The following is a 20,842-nucleotide window of genomic DNA, read 5'->3' as shown; positions in this document are numbered from 1 at the left end:
ACTGTTGGTTGTGGGCGCGGGGGCTGGCAGCGGTAATGGAGAATTACATCACTCCAGGCTGCTAGCCCGAGAAGTCACCGAACAGTTGTTGAGCTCTGGAGGAAGCTTTGGAGGAAGCGGAGCTACGGAACGGCGGAATTGCGGGAGACGCTGAACTCTGAGGGCCGAGGGAAACGCTGAGGGGTTTTTACGGGCATTTCTGAACATCGCTAAACGCCGAACGCTACCAACATTGTTGTTTAACGGTAGGAACTGGGTGAGAACTATAAGACCGCTGTGGACTATTTGAGAGAACTGGTGTTTTGAGAGAGAGTCTGGGAAGCGACGCAGATGCTGGAAAGCATTTCCCCTCCCACTGCCGCTGGTGCTGGCATATTGCTGGCCTCCGACATTGTTGGTTAGGGAGGCTGTCTAGCATCGACGAACACCACGTCGTAACCAAAAGAAGAGAACTGGTGAGGGAGGAAACTGCTCGAGGGGACGTAATTGAAGGAGAGCGTGATTGGTGACCAGAACAACTCCCCCCTACCCTTTTCCATCAGAGATAGATATTCTTTTCCCCACCCCAGGACTTAACCGGGAAATAACATCAAGGGGATGGCTGGAACTGAACTTAACCATCAGACTTTCTTCGCTATGATTAGCCCCCTGACTCCCCCTGTTACAGCTGCTGCCCAGATCCACCTTGTCCCCCATTCTCCCCCCCCTTGGACGATATTGGTCTCCTTAGTGGAGCTCCCATTAAGGTGCTACCCTCCTCAGGAGAGGTGGAAGGCACCTCCGGATTATCACGAACTTAACACAGACGCTGTGAACCTGCGCGACTTCTTCCTATATTTCTTTTAATCGGTATGTTGAGTGCATGGGATTGTTTGAGATGATATGAATGATCTCACTTTTATTATTATATAGTTGTATTGGTGTTTTAACTTTTTCAGTGAGGACTGTTTGTGTGAGAGTTTGGGTATGAGTGATTCGGAGGACCTGGCGGGGTATGCGGGGGCCACTGGGGTGGTTGGGGGGGCTATATCCACGGGAGAGGGTCGGAGCATTGCGGTCATAACAGGGAGAGGCAGATATGGCGGGGACTTTAGGGCAGGCCATCATCGGGGAAGGAGGGCTCGCTGTGTTATAGAGATCCCTCCTTCCGGCCCTAGGAGTCCCACTCCAAGGTCAGATGGCGCGAGTAATCAGGACCCTGGTCTCAGGCTGCTGTTGCTAAATGCCAGGTCTGTCGTTCATAAGGCCCCCCTCATCCGGGACTTGATAACTGATGAGGGCGCAGACCTGGCATGTATTACTGAAACATGGCTGGGCACGGAGGGAGGAGTCCCCCTCGTTGAGATGTGCCCAGCCGGATTTCAGGTGCTGCATCAGCCGAGAGCCCAGGGAAGGGGTGGCGGTGTGGCTATTGTAGTCCGGGAGTCTTTAGTACCTCGTAGGATCCCTGCTCCGGAGCTTGTCGGGTGTGAGTCCCTGCTGGTGAAGCTGGACCTCAAGGGTCAAGTGGGTTTGCTGCTTACGTACCGGCCTCCCAACTGCGTTGCAGCAGCCCTCCCCTCGCTCCTCGAGTCAGTAGCCGAGCTAGCAGTTGAGTTCCCTAGACTTATGGTTCTGGGGGACTTCAACTTGCCTTCGCTCGGTGAACACTCTGATGGAGCGCAGGAGTTCATGGCTTCCATGACAGCCATGGGCTTGACTCAGGTAATCCGAGGCCCAACTCACTCAGCGGGTCAAACGCTTGACCTCGTATTCCTCTCGGAGCAGTGGAGTTACGATCTTGGTCTGAGGGGTAATGAGACCATACCCCTGTCGTGGTCAGACCACTACCTACTGAGGCTAGACTTCCGGAGGCCAAACCCCCACCGTAGGGAGGAGGAACCGACCAACTGGTTCCGCCCCAAGCGACTGATGGATCCTGTCAGGTTCCAGACGGAGCTTGGGGTTATTCCTGATACCCTCGCCCACAGTTCGGCGGAGACCCTCGTCGCTGCCTGGCACTCGGCAGCTTCGGAGTCTCTAGACCGGATTGCGCCACTACGGCCCCTCCAGGTCAGCGGCCCCCGGAGGCCTCCTTGGTTCACTGAGGAGCTCTGGGAGATAAAGCGCCGGAGGAGACGCCTAGAGCACTCGTGGAGGTCCGATAGGTCCGAGTCGAAGCGGGCACTTTTAACAGCATGCACCAAGGAGTATATTCGGACTCTAAGAACAGCAAAAAGAACATATATAGCCTCCTTGGTAGTGTCCGCCGAGTCCCGCCCAGCCGCCCTGTTTAGGATAACCCGCTCCCTCCTAAATAGGAGGGAGACGGGGGACCCCTTACAGGGTAAGGCTGAGGAGTATGTCCAGTTCTTGGCGGACAAAGTTGCCCAGTTTCGAGCGGACCTGGACTCCACCCCAGTAGATCCAGCCGGGACACAAGGGGAAGACTTGGCAAACCATCTCTGGGTTGAGTTTCAGGAAGTTGCCTCTGGGGATGTGGACAAGGCTATGCAAGCTGTGAGTGCCTCCACCTGCATACTGGACCCGTGTCCCTCCTGGCTGGTTGCCAACAGCAGTGAGGTGACACGAGGCTGGATCCAGGCGGTTGTTACCGCCTCTCTTCGGGAGGGGTACTTCCCCACCGCGCTTAAGACAGCGGTGGTGAGACCCCTCCTGAAGAAACCGTCGTTGGATCCAGCTGTCCTTAATAACTATCGTCCAGTCTCCAACCTCCCCTTTGTGGGGAAGGTTGTTGAGAAGGTGGTGGCTCTCCAGCTTCAGCGTACCTTGGAGGAAGCTAACTATCTTGACCCCTTCCAGTCTGGCTTCAGACCCGGTTACAGCACAGAAACCGCTTTGGTCGCATTGACCGATGATCTCTGGAGAGCTAGGGATGGAGGCTATGCTTCCATCCTAGTTCTCCTGGACCTCTCAGCGGCTTTCGATACCATCGACCATGGTATCCTTCTGCGACGACTGCGGGAGATAGGGGTGGGCGGCACTGTTTTGCAGTGGTTCTCCTCCTATCTCTCGGACAGGTCGCAGTCGGTGTTGGTAGGGGGGCAGAGATCGTCCCTGAGGCCCCAACTTATGGGGTGCCGCAGGGGTCGGTCCTATCCCCCCTACTATTTAACATTTACATGAAACCACTGGGCGAGATCATTCGGAGGCACGGGATAAAATACCACCAATATGCGGACGATACACAGTTGTATCTGTCCGCCCCGTGCCAACTCAATGAAGCGGTGGACGTGATGAACCGGGGTCTTGAGGCCGTTAAAGACTGGATGAGAGCAAACAAGCTGATACTCAACCCAGACAAGACCGAGTGGCTGTTGTGTTTTCCTCCCAAAAATTTGACCAACATACCATCACTCAGGCTGGGGGGACAAAACTTACACCCCTCAGAAAGGGCCCGCAACTTGGGAGTCCTCCTGGACCCACAGCTGACTTTTGACCACCATCTCTCAGCTGTGACCAGGGGGGCATTTGCCCAGGTTCGCCTGGTGCGCCAGTTGCGGCCCTACCTGAATCAGGAGGTCCTCACAACAGTCACTCGAGCCCTTGTGATCTCCAGGCTGGAATACTGCAATGTGCTCTACATGGGGCTGCCCTTGAAGAGCATCCGGAGACTTCAGCTAGTCCAGAATGCGGCCGCGCGAGTGATCGTGGGCGCACCACGGTTCGCCCACATAACACCGATCCTCCGTGAGCTGCACTGGCTACCTGTTGATCTCCGGGTGCACTTCAAGGTCCTACTCACCACCTATAAAGCGCTCCATGGTAGTGGATCTGGCTATTTGAGAGACCGCCTTCTGCCAATTACCTCCCTGCGTCCCATCAGATCGCATAGAGTTGGCCTCCTCCGTATTCCATCCGCCAGTCAGTGCCGACTGGCGACTACTCGGAGGAGAGCCTTCTCTGTTGCGGCTCCGACACTATGGAACAATCTCCCCGTGGAGATTCGTACCCTCACCACCGTCCAGGCCTTCCGCACAGCCCTCAAGAACTGGCTAGCCCGGCAGGCCTGGGGATAAGTCTACTTTCGCCCCTCCCGAATGCCGAGTGAATGTTGAGTTTTACTGTTTAATTTACTTTTGTTCACATCTTTTTTTGTATTGTCCTACACTCCCCTTCCCCTTTGATTGTAAGCCGCCCTGAGTCCCCTCAGGGAAAAGGGCGGCCTATAAATGTGCAATAAATACGAAAAATACGAAATCATTATCTCCTTTGTTTGCTGAAAAAAATTCTTGACACCCAACATAGATTCATACAGGAAGGTGATTTCACATTTCGGAGAAGGAAGGACAAGAACTGTACTTGAAGAAAATGGGACCAGACCAAACATAATGTGGCAAAATCTGAATTTACTTTGCTGGGGAACTTTTTTTCCCTTTTTTCATTGAAGCATATTTCCCACCTCAAATTGGTTAGAATGCAACCCATTTTCAATAACTGCAAATGGAAGTGAGAGCAAATGTTGCACAAAATGGTTAAGAAAGTCACATAAGTGCAGTGTGGAGGGGGGAACAGTATCTCAAGTTACCTAGTCTGATTAGGTAGACAAGGAGAAGCTGCTTCTTCATATACATATGAAAATTGGAGAGGAGTACATTTTGAATTTTAACAAGCTTTTTAAAAAGCTTATTATGGGATAGAGCAAAAATTATATTTGTGTTTATTTATTCATTTTCACTTGTTAAATATCTAAGGCCCCATGACACTGTTATACAATTTTAATAGGAGGAGAAGAAGAAGAATTAATAATGCAAGAGTGTTATGCCTGACTGGACATTGTACCTTACAAATCACCGTGTCTATTCCAAAGGTTTAGAGCATTGCAATTACTTGACAAAAAGTTATTTGAGGTCTTGTGCCAGCATCACCATTTGATCTTTTATCGCAGCACGTAACTGCTGACCACCAAAATGAAGTCATAATTTCATATGGCTCCTATGCTTAATCAAGTAATCATTAAATTACACTCGACTTATATTTGATCTTTGTAGATAGGGACAGGAGTACTCTCATAAGTAGAGTTGTATTTCCAACACAAAAGTAATCAGAATTATAGCCAAATGCAGTTTAGAGTTGGAAAGCTAATGCAAGACTATGAATCTGCATTCTGACTTTATTAACTTATGTTTTGATTCTACATGTTAATGGAAATGTTTTAAAAATGAGAAAAAAGTAAACAATAGGACAAGACTAATTGGTAGGTAACATGAAGGCATTCTTTGAATGAGAAGATTCTGCTAGAGTATTAAAGGAATGCCAATTTTTAAAAGGCTTTGTTCTTATACTACTAAGAACTTCTTGACCACAGTTATAAAGCATTTCTTGGCATTGAAACAACTGGGAGGAAAAATATTAATTTGCCAGCTACTAAACAACAGGAACAAGAACCTTTTTTTTGTTTTTAAAGAGAAAGAAAAAATGGCAATTCTAGGATATAATGTACCTTGCAGTACTTTGAACAATGTCACTGAAAATATAAGAGTGATTCCTGGATTATTTCCTCTTGCTAAAGATTCTATACAGTGCCAGGAAAGAAAAAACTGTCAGAAAGAGAATCCCATTAGTCTAATGAAATAAAACTATACTTGAAAAAAATTAAGACATCAATGTCTTTCAAATTTCTCCTGATACACACCCTTGGAATTATGGGCCATTTTATCAAGAGATAAAATTAGATGCTTAGAATGATGCAAAGTGCAGAAACCAACCAACCAACCAACTTTCCCCTTGATTCACTGTAGAAGTAAAGGACATTGTACAATAGTTTGCTGAATATATATTTAAAGGGAAGCTGGACTGGAAAAAGATAAACACAGTTTTGAAAATGGAGGAAGAAACACTAATAGTCTATGTTATGCTGATGGGATTAAGATTATTTATTTATTTATTTATTTATTGATTGATTGATTGATTGATTGATTGATTGATTGATTGATTTGGCTTATATACCGCTTCATAGGGCTTTCAGCCCTCTCTAAGCTGTTTACAATTTTTTTAGCAAATTGAGTCAGCAACTTGCCCCCACAGTCCGGGTCCTCATTTCACCCACCTCGGAAGGATGGAAGGCTGAGTCGACCTTGAGCCGGTGAGATTTGAACCGCTGAACTGCAGATCACAGTCAGCTAAAGTGGCCTGCAGTACTGCACCCTAACCACTGCGCCACCTCGGCTCTTTTTACATATAAAAGACTAACCCAATGAAAATAGGCTTTAGATTTGACAATAAAGATATTGAAGTGGTACACATCTTCTGCCTTTTAGGAGTAATCTTCTACACAACGGGTGTCAAACTTGATCACCTCACGGGGCAGGATCATGATGTATCGTGATGTTTTGTGCCTTTGCAGAGACAGGTTGAACATGGCCTGCGCTTGACGTATCCGGCCTGCGAGCTGCCAGTTTGACAAGCTTATTCTACACTAAAGAAACAAGCAGCAAAGAAATACACTACAGACCAGTACTTGCTAGAGTAGTTCTTGAAGGCCTGGAAAATATATTTAAATGCCATGATGTGTCTATACGTACAAATATCAGAATTGTGCAAGCAATGGTATGACACATTATAGAAGGAAAAGTTGGACTTGGAAGAAACAGGATAGAAAGAGTATTTGTCCTTATGGTCTTTTGTGGTGGAGAAAACACCTAAGAATAAAATTACAAAAACAAACAATGGATCATAAAAACAAATCACAGTTCTCACTTGAAGCCCAAATGACCAGGCTCAAATGATCTTACTTTAGAAACGCTATGTAAAGACCTAGCTCTATGGAAAAGGTTAATAATGCTAGGAAAGGTGGAAGGAAAGAAAAGAGGACATCTAGAAGAAGGTGGGCAGAATCAGTTACACTGCTGAAAGACTAGATTAGGAACAGATTGTCATGGAGAAAATCTATTTATGTTGTCCCTAAGAGTCAACACCAACTTGATGGCACATAATCTATCAGTCAATTAACCTTGCTAAAGAGTCTTTTTCTCCTTTTTGTTCTCCAAGAGAGAACATACCATTTATAGCAGATGAAATAGCTAGACTCATCTTTATAGCATTAACATTGGCTAAGCCATGCATAAAATTGTCTGGCATTCGTCGTCTTCTGCTGTGTCCATATATAATATTCCTATTTCAGCACTATACTCTTGTGCATCTGATGAACCCGATAGCAGTTCACAAAGATTACGCAGTAATAATTCCTGAAGTGATCAAAACTTTTTTCCTCCATCGTAAGAATTATTTCAATGTCTCTAAGACAACTGGAAAAACTGCTTTGCTAAATTTCCAGGCTGAATTCTGCGGAGTATTTGTTTGAAACCAATTGCTATATTGGAATATGATTTTTTTGGGGGGAATACCAATAAACTGGGCTTTTTAAGGAGCAACTGTTCGATATGTCCAGCCCACAACCCACACACCACATGCAACCCTGGACAGTTAGTAATGTAGCCCCACAAGATAAATTTTAAAAAGAACTAAAAACAAATGTTATTTATATGCATTAATTATATTATATATATTTATATACAGCCCAAGACAATTCCTCTTCACTCAGTATGGCTCAGGTAAGCCAAAAGATTGGACAACCAGGTGTTAGATAGAAGCAGCTGGAACATATGTTGTTTCTTTTGTGAGTTTCAGCAGACCAGGTACAACATTTTACACATGCACTTTTAATATGCAATTGTTATATAGAAGTTTTAAAAACTAAAGACATTTTTAAAACCCCAGACTGAATTGTAAGCATGGGATTTTCATATTTTATCCACCTCTTGCTTTAAAAAATACCCAATCCTTCACTTTCACGTTTCATGTTCCATTTTCCAGCCTGTTTTGCACTTGTGACCTACAAAGGACTTGTCCCTGTTTATCTTTTCAATAGAAGATGCTTCCGGAGGGGGGGGGAAATAGGCACAAGATAATGCTTCTGTGATGATCAGACCATCATTTGCGCTCATGATTTCCCCCCTGCTGACTTCCCCTGCTCTTTAAAATTAATGAAATCGCAGGAGCCCTGCTTTCCTTTGGAGATCTTTGGAGATTGTAAACTTTCCCCTTTGTAAAGCTTAAAGTGGTCAATGCCTGGAACGCACCACCTAACTCTGTTGTTACATCCCCAATCCCCCCCCTAATGTTAACCTTAACCTAACCCTAACCCTAACCTTAGACTGTCTACTGTTGACCTCACCCCATTCCTAAGAGGTCTGTAAGGGGCGTGCCTAAGTGCACCAGCGGGCCTACCGCTCCTGTCCTACGGTCTCCATTTATTCATACCCATTTATTGTGTTCATATTTATGTTTATACTTATACCGGTTATCTTTTACATGTTTGACCAACTAAATAAAATAAATGTCTACTCAAAAGAAGGTCCCGGAGTGGCGAATGGAGTGGCCTCTCTTGCAAAGAGGGGACCAAAGGGCAGTCATGGAACTGAAAGGGTGTCGTTTCTCGGTCCTCGGCTTCTTAAACAGCCGTTTTGCTTTAATCTCACTTTACTCTTACCTTTCCGACTCCCTACTTGCATTCAGGCAAGCAGCATCAGATCAAGAGCAGAGAGCACAGCCTTGGCCGCTGGCAGACACGTGTTTCCAGTACTTCCTCTCTCTTGCTCGTCGCAGCCTGTGACGTTTGGTCCTCCCCTCCCTCGCCCTGGCATCGCCGGTCTCGAGTGGGAGGAAGCTCTTCCCCGTTTCCAGCTTGGTCGGAGCGTTTTTGCTTCCTTTTGCGGCGATGCAATTCTCCTCCAGTCTCTTCTGTCCCTGGCTTCCCATTAGTTGCGTGGTGCAATCGGTGCATCGCTGAGGGGTGTTCGCTCTTACTCTTTTAAATGACCGAGAGTCGCAAATGCGCTCTTACGCGAGCTTCTCCTGGTTCGGGTTTAGGCGGCAGCTCCATCCCTGCTTCTCAATTGAGACTAAACTTCCCTTTGAATTGAAAAGGACTTCTGAATAGAGCAGTGTTTCTCAACCTTGGCAACTTGAAGATGTTTGGACTTCAACTCCCAGAATTCCTCAGCCAGCGAATGCTGGCTGGGGGATTCTGGGAGTTGAAGTCCAGACATCTTCAAGTTGCCAAGGTTGAGAAACACTGGAGTAGAGCGTAGGATCGCTCTAATAAAATCGGCCTCTTTCGTGAATACACTGCGAACCACTGTTATTTTGGCAAGATCAGCCCTGTCAAGGAAGGCTTGCATTGATTAAAGCTGGCACTTCGTTTCTCCTTTACCGTCACTGTAATGCGATTATAGTATTAATCTGTGACATATGTTCCTGGTTTTGAGATTGCATATATTCCTATACCTACTTAATCTGGGTGCCCATACTTACCAGGCTGTTAGTTATTGTTTCACATTTTCAAAAATGTGATCAACCCTATAATTATTTTTAAAGGAAGCAGATACTTTAAAGAAATAACTATGAGGAGTGAGAGAAAATGCTGTGGGCCTTCCTTAAATGTAAATTTCCATAAGCTCAAATAACACGTCTTACAGAATGCAGAAGATCCACCCATCACCTTTCTTATTTTGTGTCCATGATTGAAACTGTTGCCTACCCAATATTTATTATACGTTTTAAATCAGATCTGATTCCTTGAAAATACAGTAAGCCCTACTTTCTTCAATGGAATGTGTTGTCTGATATTGTAAATTTGGATTTTTTTTTCCCCAGAGGCTTACTTAACATTGGTTAGATGTCATTCTCACGGCACCCTGTAAGGTAAAGGTCTACAGTCACCCCCATGTTGCTCTCTGTGTTGCTAAGATGAGGACTGAAATTAAGAGAAAGTGGATTTTTGTAAGTGGAGAATCACAGAATTCACGAGGATGTCATGCCAGGTTAGTATGTACAGTGTAGAATTTCAGTTTAACTTTCTCTACTACTATGCCAGTTCCCTAGCAATGTGTGCAGGATTGCAGCCTTGAGTCATGACTGAGGAACAAGCTAAACAAGCTCCAGAAAGAAGAAAGGGGCGGGCATGACTCTAATGTATACTTTATATGGTAGTGAATTCTTTTTTGTTAGTGTATGGAGTTTGCCAAGAAATAGCTCCAAAGCAATGTAAAATGCTCTTCCCAGAGCACATAGTGTAAACAAAATTAACATGACAAACATAAGAACAGCTTTGTCAATGCAAATTATTATTTTGCTCCTATAATGTTTCTCTCTGTTTTTTCAGCCTTTTAAAGAAAAACTCTTGGCATAAGAGTTGGGAAATAGTATGAAGAATAGCTCTTAGTTCACCCAGCAATTCAGTTCAAAGATTCTGCACATACTTTGTTTTTTAAAAAGGGATTTTGTTGTTGGGAACAAAGCCATAAAAACAGCCTTTATCCTTGTAAAACCGATTCCTGCCATTTGATTTATGCAGAATATGTGAGTGAACCTTTCTGTCTTCTAATTGCCACAGATCCCATTATCTCTGTGAAAAATAACTCCTTTCATCTTCAAAGCATCTTATTGATTAAATACAGTGTTTTTCAACCTTTTTTGTGCAAAGGCACAGTTTTTCATGAAAAAAATCACGAGGCACACCACCATTAGAAAATGTTAAAAAAAATTAACTCTGTGCCTATATTGACTATATATAAAGTAATTTTCCCACGGCACACCTTACACTATGTCACGGCACACTAGTGTGCCGCGGCACAGTGGTTGAAAAACACTGGATTAAATAACAGAGGCCGAGAAACACTGATAGTGAACCCGCTTTTAAAAAAACCTCCAAACATTCAGGGAAAATTACAACATATTTTTCTTACAAGAGCTTTAATATAATTATAATAAAAGAAAGCATCCTGACCAAAAAAACTCATAATAAGTTTTACATCTTCAGATATTACATTCTTACATGATTGCAGCATTCATCGGCTTTAGAGAGAAGTTAGCTTACAAATAAATAAGAGGGTGGCAGCCTGGGAACTAAATCTTATCTATTTAATTTAGGTATGTGCTGTATTGTTATACTGTCATATTTCCTAAGGACTCTCATTGTACAGTTAAATTCAATGCTCATTAAAATAACTGAAGAAAGTCCACCTAATAAACCATATAAAATTATATACATGAATAGTGTATAATTTATTGGTCATGTGTTTTCTTAGTGGTATGGAAATGATGATTGATAATTGGAGATGGTGGTTGGTAATTCCTTCATTTCCCAGGTTCAATCTAACACCTTCATAAACAGAAGTTTTATCCTTACCTGTAGAAGGGAGTTGCCATGATGAAAATTGTATTTTTGCTAAGGAATTGTGGCCCATTACTGTTAAGGAGCAGAGAATATTAAGAGACAAGATTAGCACGCTATTCAAGAGTATAAGATACTACAGATCTAGGATACTAATAGGCCTGGTAAGTTTTCAATTGCTCTTTGTAGCCCTTCATTGTCCTGCATTTTTATGTCATTATGGCTTTTTCTGATTTTTTTTATTTTATTTTTGCAGATCACACCTATAAGGAGTTAGTGGAAAAGTTGGCAATGGCTGTCTTCATGTAGGTATTTTTAAAATTAGATCTATGTCTGTGATTTCACAGCATTCTGACATGTAGGTATGAATCAGATGCTTTGCTTGTGCTTTTCCCTTTTTGCCAGAAAAAGCTCCACTTGCTAAAATAACTTCAAAAAGTTCCACCTACTATATGCACCTACTAAATAACAAATGCATGAAGAAAGTTGATAAAAAGTGGACCTAAGCTTTGTTAATAATTATTTTTAAGATAAGCAGTATTATCATTGGCCATTTGATAAGTATAAGGAAAATGCTGAAATGTAAATCATTTTGCTATTTTTGTAGCAACCAGACTTTCATTATATTTCTTGGTCTCAAAAATATAACTTCAGCATGATTGCATAACAGATGCAGCTCTCCTGGTATAACTGAACCGTAGCTCCTAACAATTCCACTCAGCATGGCTAATAATGAGGGATGCTGGGAAGTTTGTCAACATCTGAGGATAAATTGTGCATTCATGTGACACAATTAAATGTGTTAGGTTCATGTCCCCAAGCTGTGACATTCGTTCTGTGCAAAGACATGTCCTAAATCCATTAACATTCAGGGGCAATATCGGATAGACTGTTAGATTCTCTCACAACATTTCAGAAATGTAATCTTCTTTTCCCATAACAGTTTGTAGCATTTATAATTAAGCCCCTGGGGAAACTCCTTGCATGGCCCTAGAGTAAATTCTCCTCTGCTTCCTTGATCTACATCCTGGAAATCTTTGCAGCAATTGCTTCTGAAGCCTCGGTATTTGCTTTTTGCTTGGGCCTCTCTGCTATGTAATATCACAAGGTGTTTAAAAACCTAGCCATGGCAGTATGTAATGCTTACCTTCTCCTCCAGAGTGGTTGTTTACAAAGTTTCAGAGATGGTGAGATGGTGGAAGTGTCATTTATCCGCAAACTCCCCAAATATAGTGGTCTGCATCACACTGTGCTTGAAGCAAAGAACAACAGTGGTAATTAATCCACAGGGGAAATTGAGATGGGCTGATGTAAGAGAAAGTAGGCAGATCCTTTTATCTGTTCATGATCTCAAGGATAAAGTTGCCAGTTTGCATTCACAAGGGTGCCATTAGAACTTTACTCTGGGTACTCTGAGTGGAGTCCCCATTTGGCAAATACTGTATGAGCAACACAGCCTCACCAATAAACTTATCTGCTGTATCTAAAAACTGCCAGTATTAAATTATTCAAGCAGATGCTAAAATTACATAACTGCACACTGAATTGTAGCTAAAGCATTAGTATATTTAAAATGCTGGCACGTGCATGCAATGCCAAAAACATAGATCTAAAGGGTGCTATATTTAATAGCTGTAAGGCAGACTTTAAATGAGACATCACTTTTATTTGCTGATAATTGACTGCCCAAATTCTGACTGTTGAAAGTTTGCCTCTTTTTTATTTTTTCCTCGGTCATCCTATTTTGTTCCTTGTGTTTCATGGAGCAGAATAGAAGGCTTGAATTTAGCTTTCTTCACGCAGTACTTACATCTGAGGATCCTTTTAATGTTTCCCAGCCATTTATATCTTAAATGAACAGGAAGATTATATCTTTTCCTCTCTTGCAATTTGAATTTAAAAAAAGAGATGGTAACTCTGCTATTAAAGAGAGAGAAGGTTTTAGGAGAATAAGTTGACACTGTGATTAACGCAGCCATCAAGTCCATCAATTTTAAGTTAACCATGACTAAACATGTTATGCAAACACAGCTACTGACTACTTTATTTGAAGCTGCATTCGGATATCCATTTAAAGAAGAAAATAATTGGGGGGTGTGGAATGTGTGAGAGAGAGAGAGGTAGCCAGAGTTTAGTTCCTCATTTCTATTAAAATTGTCATTCCACACTAAGTTAAAGTATAGTGTCTTTGCTTTGAACTTACCTTTTGTGTCTCCAATCTGCTGCAGATAATTTAATAAATCATGGTTCAGCCAATATCGGCTAACAAGATGTGTCTAATAATAAAACCTTGTATGCATTATGTCATTTTTATTATATCACCAATAAAAATGGTGAAGAAAGGATAATCTAAGGTTATACTTAGGAGGCTTGTTGTGAATTATTTATTGTGATGGTCACAGCTATTAGGGAGGTTTGGCTTGAAATCCCGAGGATGTGTTCTGGGTGGACCCAAGGCCCATCACTCTTGGACAACAGCTCACCAAAAGAGATGCATTCAGCTATCCCAAATACAAAATTACTACTGCTTAGAACCATTGATAATTTGTATCCTCCACATAGCAGGTCTTATACTTTTTAAAATAATTTCACAGCCAGAAATTAAGCTGGTGAAGAATTATTTGCATGGAACAAGTAGTAGGATTTATTTATTACAAGTTAAGGACACATTACATGTAGTCCTGTAATTGTGGTTATGACCACAGTTGATCCAAAAATGTATGTTAAGTAAGAAATTTGTCGGTTTTATGACCTTTTTGGCCACTTTTGTTAAGTGAATTACTGAAGTTGTTAAATTAGTAACACCGTTGTTAAGTGAATCTTGTTTCGCCATTGGATTTTGCTTGTCAGAAAGTTGCAAAAGGCAATCAGTCCGGGACACTGCAACCGTCATAAATGTGAGTCAGCTGTCAAGCATCTGGATGTAAATCACATGATTATGGAGATGCTACAATTGTCATAAGTGTGAAAAGCAGTCATAAGTCACTTTTTCAGTGAAGTTATAACTTTGAACAGTCACTAAATGAACTGTTGTAACTTGAAGACTTCCTGTACTTTCAAAATCACTCCTAAAAAGAGAAGAAATGTTTTGAGTTGCCTTAGAGAGAAAACCGAATTGTCAGAGGCATCAAGACTTTATGGTAAAGCAAACACACAAAAGGAAAGGTCCAGGAGCACAATGCTTTACTTTAGTATAAAATTAATGTAATTTAAGATAAAACTAGGCCTCTAAGGCTGGAATTAAAGGAAATTATGATGGCAGGAGCTACACTAATGAGATAGGGTCTATTTGTGTTCCTTTGATGAAAGAAAAGTTGTGGGAAAATTCTTCAGCTTGGTCTGTATTTGTTACAGACCTCAACATTCTTGAAGTTAAGAGTTAAGAGTTAATAGAAGAGTGGCTATTACTGGATTTTTCCCCTTAATGGAGGAGAGTCTCTACAGTAGCTTAGCTCCTCTATCATGGGCTGAAAACACTGTATAAACTTTTTTCCTGCCTGAGAATGTATTAATGGATGATGTTTCACCTCTGCTGGCATTTTTTCTTCTGCTCGAATAAGAAAGAGCTACTTTATTTCAACACATCTTACATTCAAATAGTCATTCTGCCCTTTTTTTCCATACAGGTTTCTATTAATGGCAGATAGAGAAGTCTTGAGTATTCCATTGGTATTCTTTATTTTTCATCTTAGTATGCCCATCTGATTGGACTCTTAATTTAACACAAACCAAATCTGGTGTGTGTGTGTGTGTGTGTGTGTGTGTGTGTGTGCTTCTCATATGCTGTGTTCCCATGATATAGTTTACCCATATTTAACAGAGTCACAGTTTAATCAAATAAACCCTATGTTATGGATTCACATAACACGTTGACTATAATGTGGCTATGTATGGATGTGACCCCAGTAGGTCTTTTGCATGTTTTACAAATCCAGATTAATTAGGCAATGATTAGAGAAAGTACCCCAATGTCACCTAGGGAGCTCTTTAGCTAAAGCTTTTGGCCCTGATACTGCAGAAGACGTGGAGATGGATGTAGCTGTAATCTCATCAGCCAGCTTGCATTTTAGAGTAACTTCGCTGCAACACACATGAAATGATTCATTAGAGTTGTTGACAATATAATGCCATATCCTGGTCTACATCTTGGACAAAGAACTAGTTGTACAAACATTTACTAATTTATTGCCCTGATAAAATTAATGCAGCTGCCTATTTCATGTTCTTATACAGCATAAGGTAAGCTTTTCCTTGAGTGTCCTCAAGCCATTTTAGGGAGCTACATGAATGGAGGGTTCAAAGTTTCTCCTTCCTTTTTTCCTTTTGTAGTCTCTTGCTATTTCCAGTCAAATTCTAGTCTCTTAACTAAGGGTAGGGCAGGTTAGCAATAATCCAGATTTTACCTGCTCTAAGGAGCAATGACAAGAAAAACAGCATTGATTGAATTTCTCTGATGTTTAAAGAAACAGAACTCTGTCATAACTTAAAAATTGCAAACTTACATATTCACTCCATAGTACCTTGAATAGGTTCCAGGGCTAGTATTATGAAATTTAATATCTCTTCAATAAAAGAGTGGCAAAGACTGATGGTGTTTATGCAAAGTATTTTATTTACAATTATGCAAACATAGTGTAATACAAAAAAAAAACCCTAGGAAAATCTAGAGGTCCATGATCCAATGGAAGCAACCTGTTAGTTGAGATAACAGAATGAGAGTCATGGATCTTTAAAATCCTTACAATCCTGCCAAATGCACACACTGTAAGCAGAGTGTAAGATTGGCCACAGCACTGGTTGGTTTTTCCTAGGAATCAATGGCTTTTTCACTACTATCTTCTGCCAGCAGCAATGAAGATTTTAATAATTGAGTAGAAGAGGAATTTCAGCATCTGTTCTGGTCAGGTTACAGAAACATTGCTCCTTTTAAAATCTATATTAGTCTCCAAGACTCAACAACAACAATAAATATTTTGGATTAAGTCCTGGTTTTATTATCCACTGATTAAAATCAATTTACAGTATCATTGCATGAATGTAACTACTAAGCAATTTTTGCAAAATGCTGTGATCCACATTTTGTTCACTATGGTTTTCTTTTGCTCATATGAAAGGGAACTTTAGTTGCATACTCCAGAACCAAAAGTACCTGTAACTTTGTATATGGTGAGATTGCTTTCTAAGCTAAACTTTGCTTAGAAAGCTGAAAGCACAGTTGTCAGAGTACGTTCAATATTATTACTATGAGCCAGCCAGAGTTATAGGTTGGATTTGGCATTTTTATTCACCTATCCAGTCCTTCCCAAAGACTTTGATATTTGATAGTGTTAAAGGTATTGCTTTTAAAATGTGCTAAAACTTTATCCTGAAAAATAAGATTACTTCACAATTATTGGCTCATTTTCTTTCCCTGTCCCTGCCAAAAAATCATAAGTAGAGCAGGTAAGAATTTGGATAGGAGACCACTAGGTAATACCCAGGATTTAGCTACACTGAGAAGTTTTTAAACAATACAGAAGACAAACTGTTTCTGCATTATTAAAAAAAACACCACAAGGTTATCTGTTTGAATCTCAAGGAACCTGTATATTAATTTTTAATTTTAATTATTTTTCCTTCACATGGGTGAGTCTCACATTCCACTTGCCCTTTATCTGCAGTCTTCCTCCTACTTTTTGTTTTCATGACTTGATTGCAAAAACTCAACCTGGCAGCCACAACTACAAATGATGCACAACCAAAAAATGAGGCAGAACATTGTATGTTTTCAACCACCATCTTAGCTTGACATGGCATGGATTTCCGTCACTTCAAATATCAGTACAGGATGCAGATACTTATGTGTTGAAAAGAATGCCTATGTAATATCTGAAGGGGGTAGGAAATTAATACCCACCCCTCTACTAGAAGATGAAATATTTTGGGAAATATTAAAAGGGCAGACTATTTCCCCCCAAAGGGTGGAAGAAACTCAGCTCCCCCCCACATCTTTGTCAATGAGCCATTAAGGACTGAGCCACTCTACTCTACATAACAAAGGTAGGATTAACCCTCTACTGATCTCACCACATGAAACCTGGGAAGAAGCAATGCTCAATCAAACAATCAAAACACAGTCTACAGAGTTGCCCCTGTGTGGTCCCATGGGAGTCTGACAACCAACCAGAATACAAGCTCAAGTTCAAAGCCCAGAGAGGGGATAAAACCAGGGATTTTCAGCATCTCTGCTCTTTTTCTTCTTTACCCAACATCTGGAAGCATGTGATTCCCCCTTTTCTGTTCAGGAGCTCAAGCCATGTGATCCTGTCCACCATTAAGCCATCTTTCCAAGCAACCTCCATTTTTCCAGTGTTTTTCCCCCACTTGGAACTGAACCCAGAAGGACATTTCTTCCAACAATACAATAAAGAACTATCCAAAACTCTAATTTTTGTGGGATACTGGCTCTTTTTTTTTCCTTTTGCCTTCCTTCTGTGTAAAAAACCCCCAAAATCTAAGGACTTGATGAGGCTCTTCTGCGCTTCAAAATAGGTTTGTATTTTTTTTTCCCAGTGGTATTTTTAAATGGTTGTATTATGTGTGAAAATTAGGTGAAGTTGCTTGCATCATGAAGAGAAAGACTGCTGTATGTGCCCTCATTCCTGCCTCTTGTAACTGCTGTTGCCCTGGTCCCAAGAGTCCCATAATGCACCTTGATTGCTCTCTCCTTTTTCAGAGGCTGCAACCATCACGGGGAATTGTCAACTCCATGGCCTGATCTGTTATAATTTATTAAAGTGTTTCATGCTACTTTTCAGCCCTGATAAGGTCCCCGCAGCAATTTATGAAACACAGAAAAGCCAGAAAGCAAGCAAGGCAATATTATAACAACATTTGAATAAGATGAATTAAAACTTCAGTTTTATTTTTAAAGAAAAATTAAGAAGCAGTGGAATAATATCTCTGCTGGCTTATATCCCTATTAATTACCTCCTTTTTGATTCTACCATGATTTTGCTGTGTAGCTACTAAGGTGTTTCTACTGTTTTCTTATGCTATTATCATTCTGGTTTCTGACTTTTATCTCTACATTTTAAATAAAAAGGTTCTAATAAGTTACATCATAATTGTATATACATATTTGTGCTGAAGTGTGCCCTGTGGATTGTATTATCATAACATACTGAATCAAAAACTACCCAGTTACATTTTAGATTAGTATATTGCAAAAGCTCAGCCCAGCTTTAGTATAACACTGAAAATTGTGTTGATAAGATATTAGGTACAAAGCCATAACATTTCCCTCAGATATCTTAGTTAAGACTTGCAAACTAACTAGATTTTGGCTGTGACCTGTTTCACGCACATTGACTTGAACCGCAAACGAATTTATTTAGTTTTGTCTTCGGACAGATTAGATAGCCAATGTCTCAAGGAGTTTCCATTTTATGTAAATGGGATTATTCCCCAACCTTCTGACCCAGCAGAGTTTTCCATAATTTTAATAACTCTGATACTGAATCACAGTTTGAGGGGAAAAAAGAAGTAAATCCTCAAATTCCACTCAGAACATAAATCCAGCCACTTTGTGGCTCTCAACAAAAATATAAATGTTAAGCATGACTCTTGGCCATTAAAGGTCTATCACTGATTTAGCATGTTGCATCAATTTGGTTAGTGGTTTGTGGAATCTGTTTTCCCATTTTGAAACTTTCATCTGTATGTGACTATCGCATGTGTTACTGTTTTGAACTTCTCAAAAAGGCTAGATATACAGCATATGTTTTACATAAAATAGAATCAATAACAATAAAATACTCAGTGACCCACTGTTATCTCACGCAGTATGATAAACTAGTTGAATTCAAAAGTGGTCATAAGTTGATACTGTCTCTTTAAAATAAGATGGGTATAATTTAAAAAAAAAATCCTTTTCCTAGCCAGTATACATGCTATCTGCCACAATATCTATATCTAAGGTTGAACCAGCCATTCTCTCTCAGACTATCCCACCTCATAGAGTTGTTGTTATGGGGAAAAGAAGAGGAGGAAGATGTGTTCACTGGCTTGAGTTATTTGTAAAAATAATAAGTGGGATATAAATAAACTGTACTCAGCCTTATGTTTAAATTCAGTTAAAACCTAGACTAGAAAATACCTAGTTTAGTCTATTTTTTGACCTACTTCCCCCCCCCTGTAATTTATTATGCATGGAAGTAGTAAAACTAAGAAGAACAAAAAACTTTGAGCATTTTAAGCAGAGTTCAGACAAGGGCAAAGGGGCTGGATTTCTTTTCTATAGGGAAAACCTGCAAAGGAAATTCTGTTAGGAATAACAAGGCTTGACTGCTTTTCACACAGCATATAAAGAGTTAAAAGAATGTTTTGTCTGCCTTTTTAGTTGAGTTGATGACAGCATCCATGGAGCCCCCAGCAATCTGGAGCTTGTTAAAAATTATTGCTGAAGGACTTTGTAGCGGAACCTGTTGAAATGCTGTTTTTCTCATTTGCATTTGTCCATCTCTGATAGAATTTCATTTTCTGTTCCAATACATAAAGACAAATAAGCAATATAAGCATAAGCAAAAAGGAAATAAAAATTCTGCTCTTGTAGGGCTGTCTTCCAAACGGTCTTTAGAAATAAATTCAAGACTTCACCGAATTAAATTTAGGGATGAAGGACCCATGGCATTCCTGATGTTGCTAAATTATGGCATCAGTGTGGCCAATGGCAATTGGCAATTGTTCAACAACAGGATGGGCACATGTTCCATTCTACTTGACAATCTTTGTAGATTTAAAATATCTTAGACTCATGAAAGGGTTCATCCTGTTGTAATTAACCTCATTTACTCCTATGCATATTTATTTCCTGTGGTACTAAGCCTTAATATTCAATCAAACATGAAATGGGTTTAGAGTGGATCTGCAGAACTCAATTTAGAATTGTTTGGAATCTCCTACATTGAGGCTGCAGTTCTTAAACTTCTCCAGGGCCTAGAATCTAGGAAGCTACAGTCTCCATGTATCTGCTGAGTAGCAGATAAGTCTATGGGCAGTTGCTAAACTAATACAGTGCAGAACAATCCTATCGAAAACTTAGAAATTGTAACAGTTTTCTTTACTATGGGATGAAAATCCAACAAAGTAATGAATCGCGGTTAAACAAAGTCTGCCTTAGCACAGCTGTTATGTAAATCCAATCGCAGAGAATTTACAATCAACCAAGCACCAAATCTTCAAAGCTCTTGGCTTGCATTTCTCTCCATTGTACTGACTGCTCTTGTGTTCATTTCCACCGGGTGCAGAAGAAAAAACAGCGAATTAAGGGAGAAAAAAAGCACCTAGACTCAAACAGGTATGCATCGCACCTATCTGCGAGTCTCAATTCGCCCTTTACAAATAAAACACATTTGCAAAGCTTTATTCCGAAGAATTGCATCAGCAGCCGTTTCCTGATTCCCAGGCATTTGGTGTTCCATTCCCTTTTGATGAGGAGAAGGGGGGGGGGAGATGCTGGCGACGGCATCCTTCGTCTTTCCCTATAGTTAAAGCCTTCAAAAGTGACTCCCCTTTTGTTGAAAGCCTTTTGTGGCTGTCTGAGCCTCCACTCCACGGCCGGGCATCTAACAAGGAGAGGCCCCACAGCAAAGTGGGGGGACCAGAGCACTAACTATCAAACAAGGC

General features: G+C 41.0%; 1 protein-coding gene across 1 annotated transcript in view; it reads right to left on the bottom strand.

Annotated features, from left to right (window-relative positions):
• Positions 1-8,599, bottom strand: part of TRMT61A (tRNA methyltransferase 61A) — a 57,145-nt gene extending 48,546 nt beyond the window's left edge. Inside the window, exon 1 of the mRNA XM_032237700.1 lies at positions 8,492-8,599. The gene's annotated coding sequence lies outside the window, so the exon portion shown is untranslated. The remainder of the gene's footprint in view (positions 1-8,491) is intronic.
• Between the last annotated feature and the right edge of the window lie 12,243 nt (positions 8,600-20,842).

This window comes from Thamnophis elegans, chromosome 1, assembly GCF_009769535.1.
Source record: "Thamnophis elegans isolate rThaEle1 chromosome 1, rThaEle1.pri, whole genome shotgun sequence".
In the NCBI taxonomy this organism is placed as follows: domain Eukaryota; kingdom Metazoa; phylum Chordata; class Lepidosauria; order Squamata; family Colubridae; genus Thamnophis; species Thamnophis elegans.
This window is presented reverse-complemented; position numbering and strand designations above follow the sequence as displayed.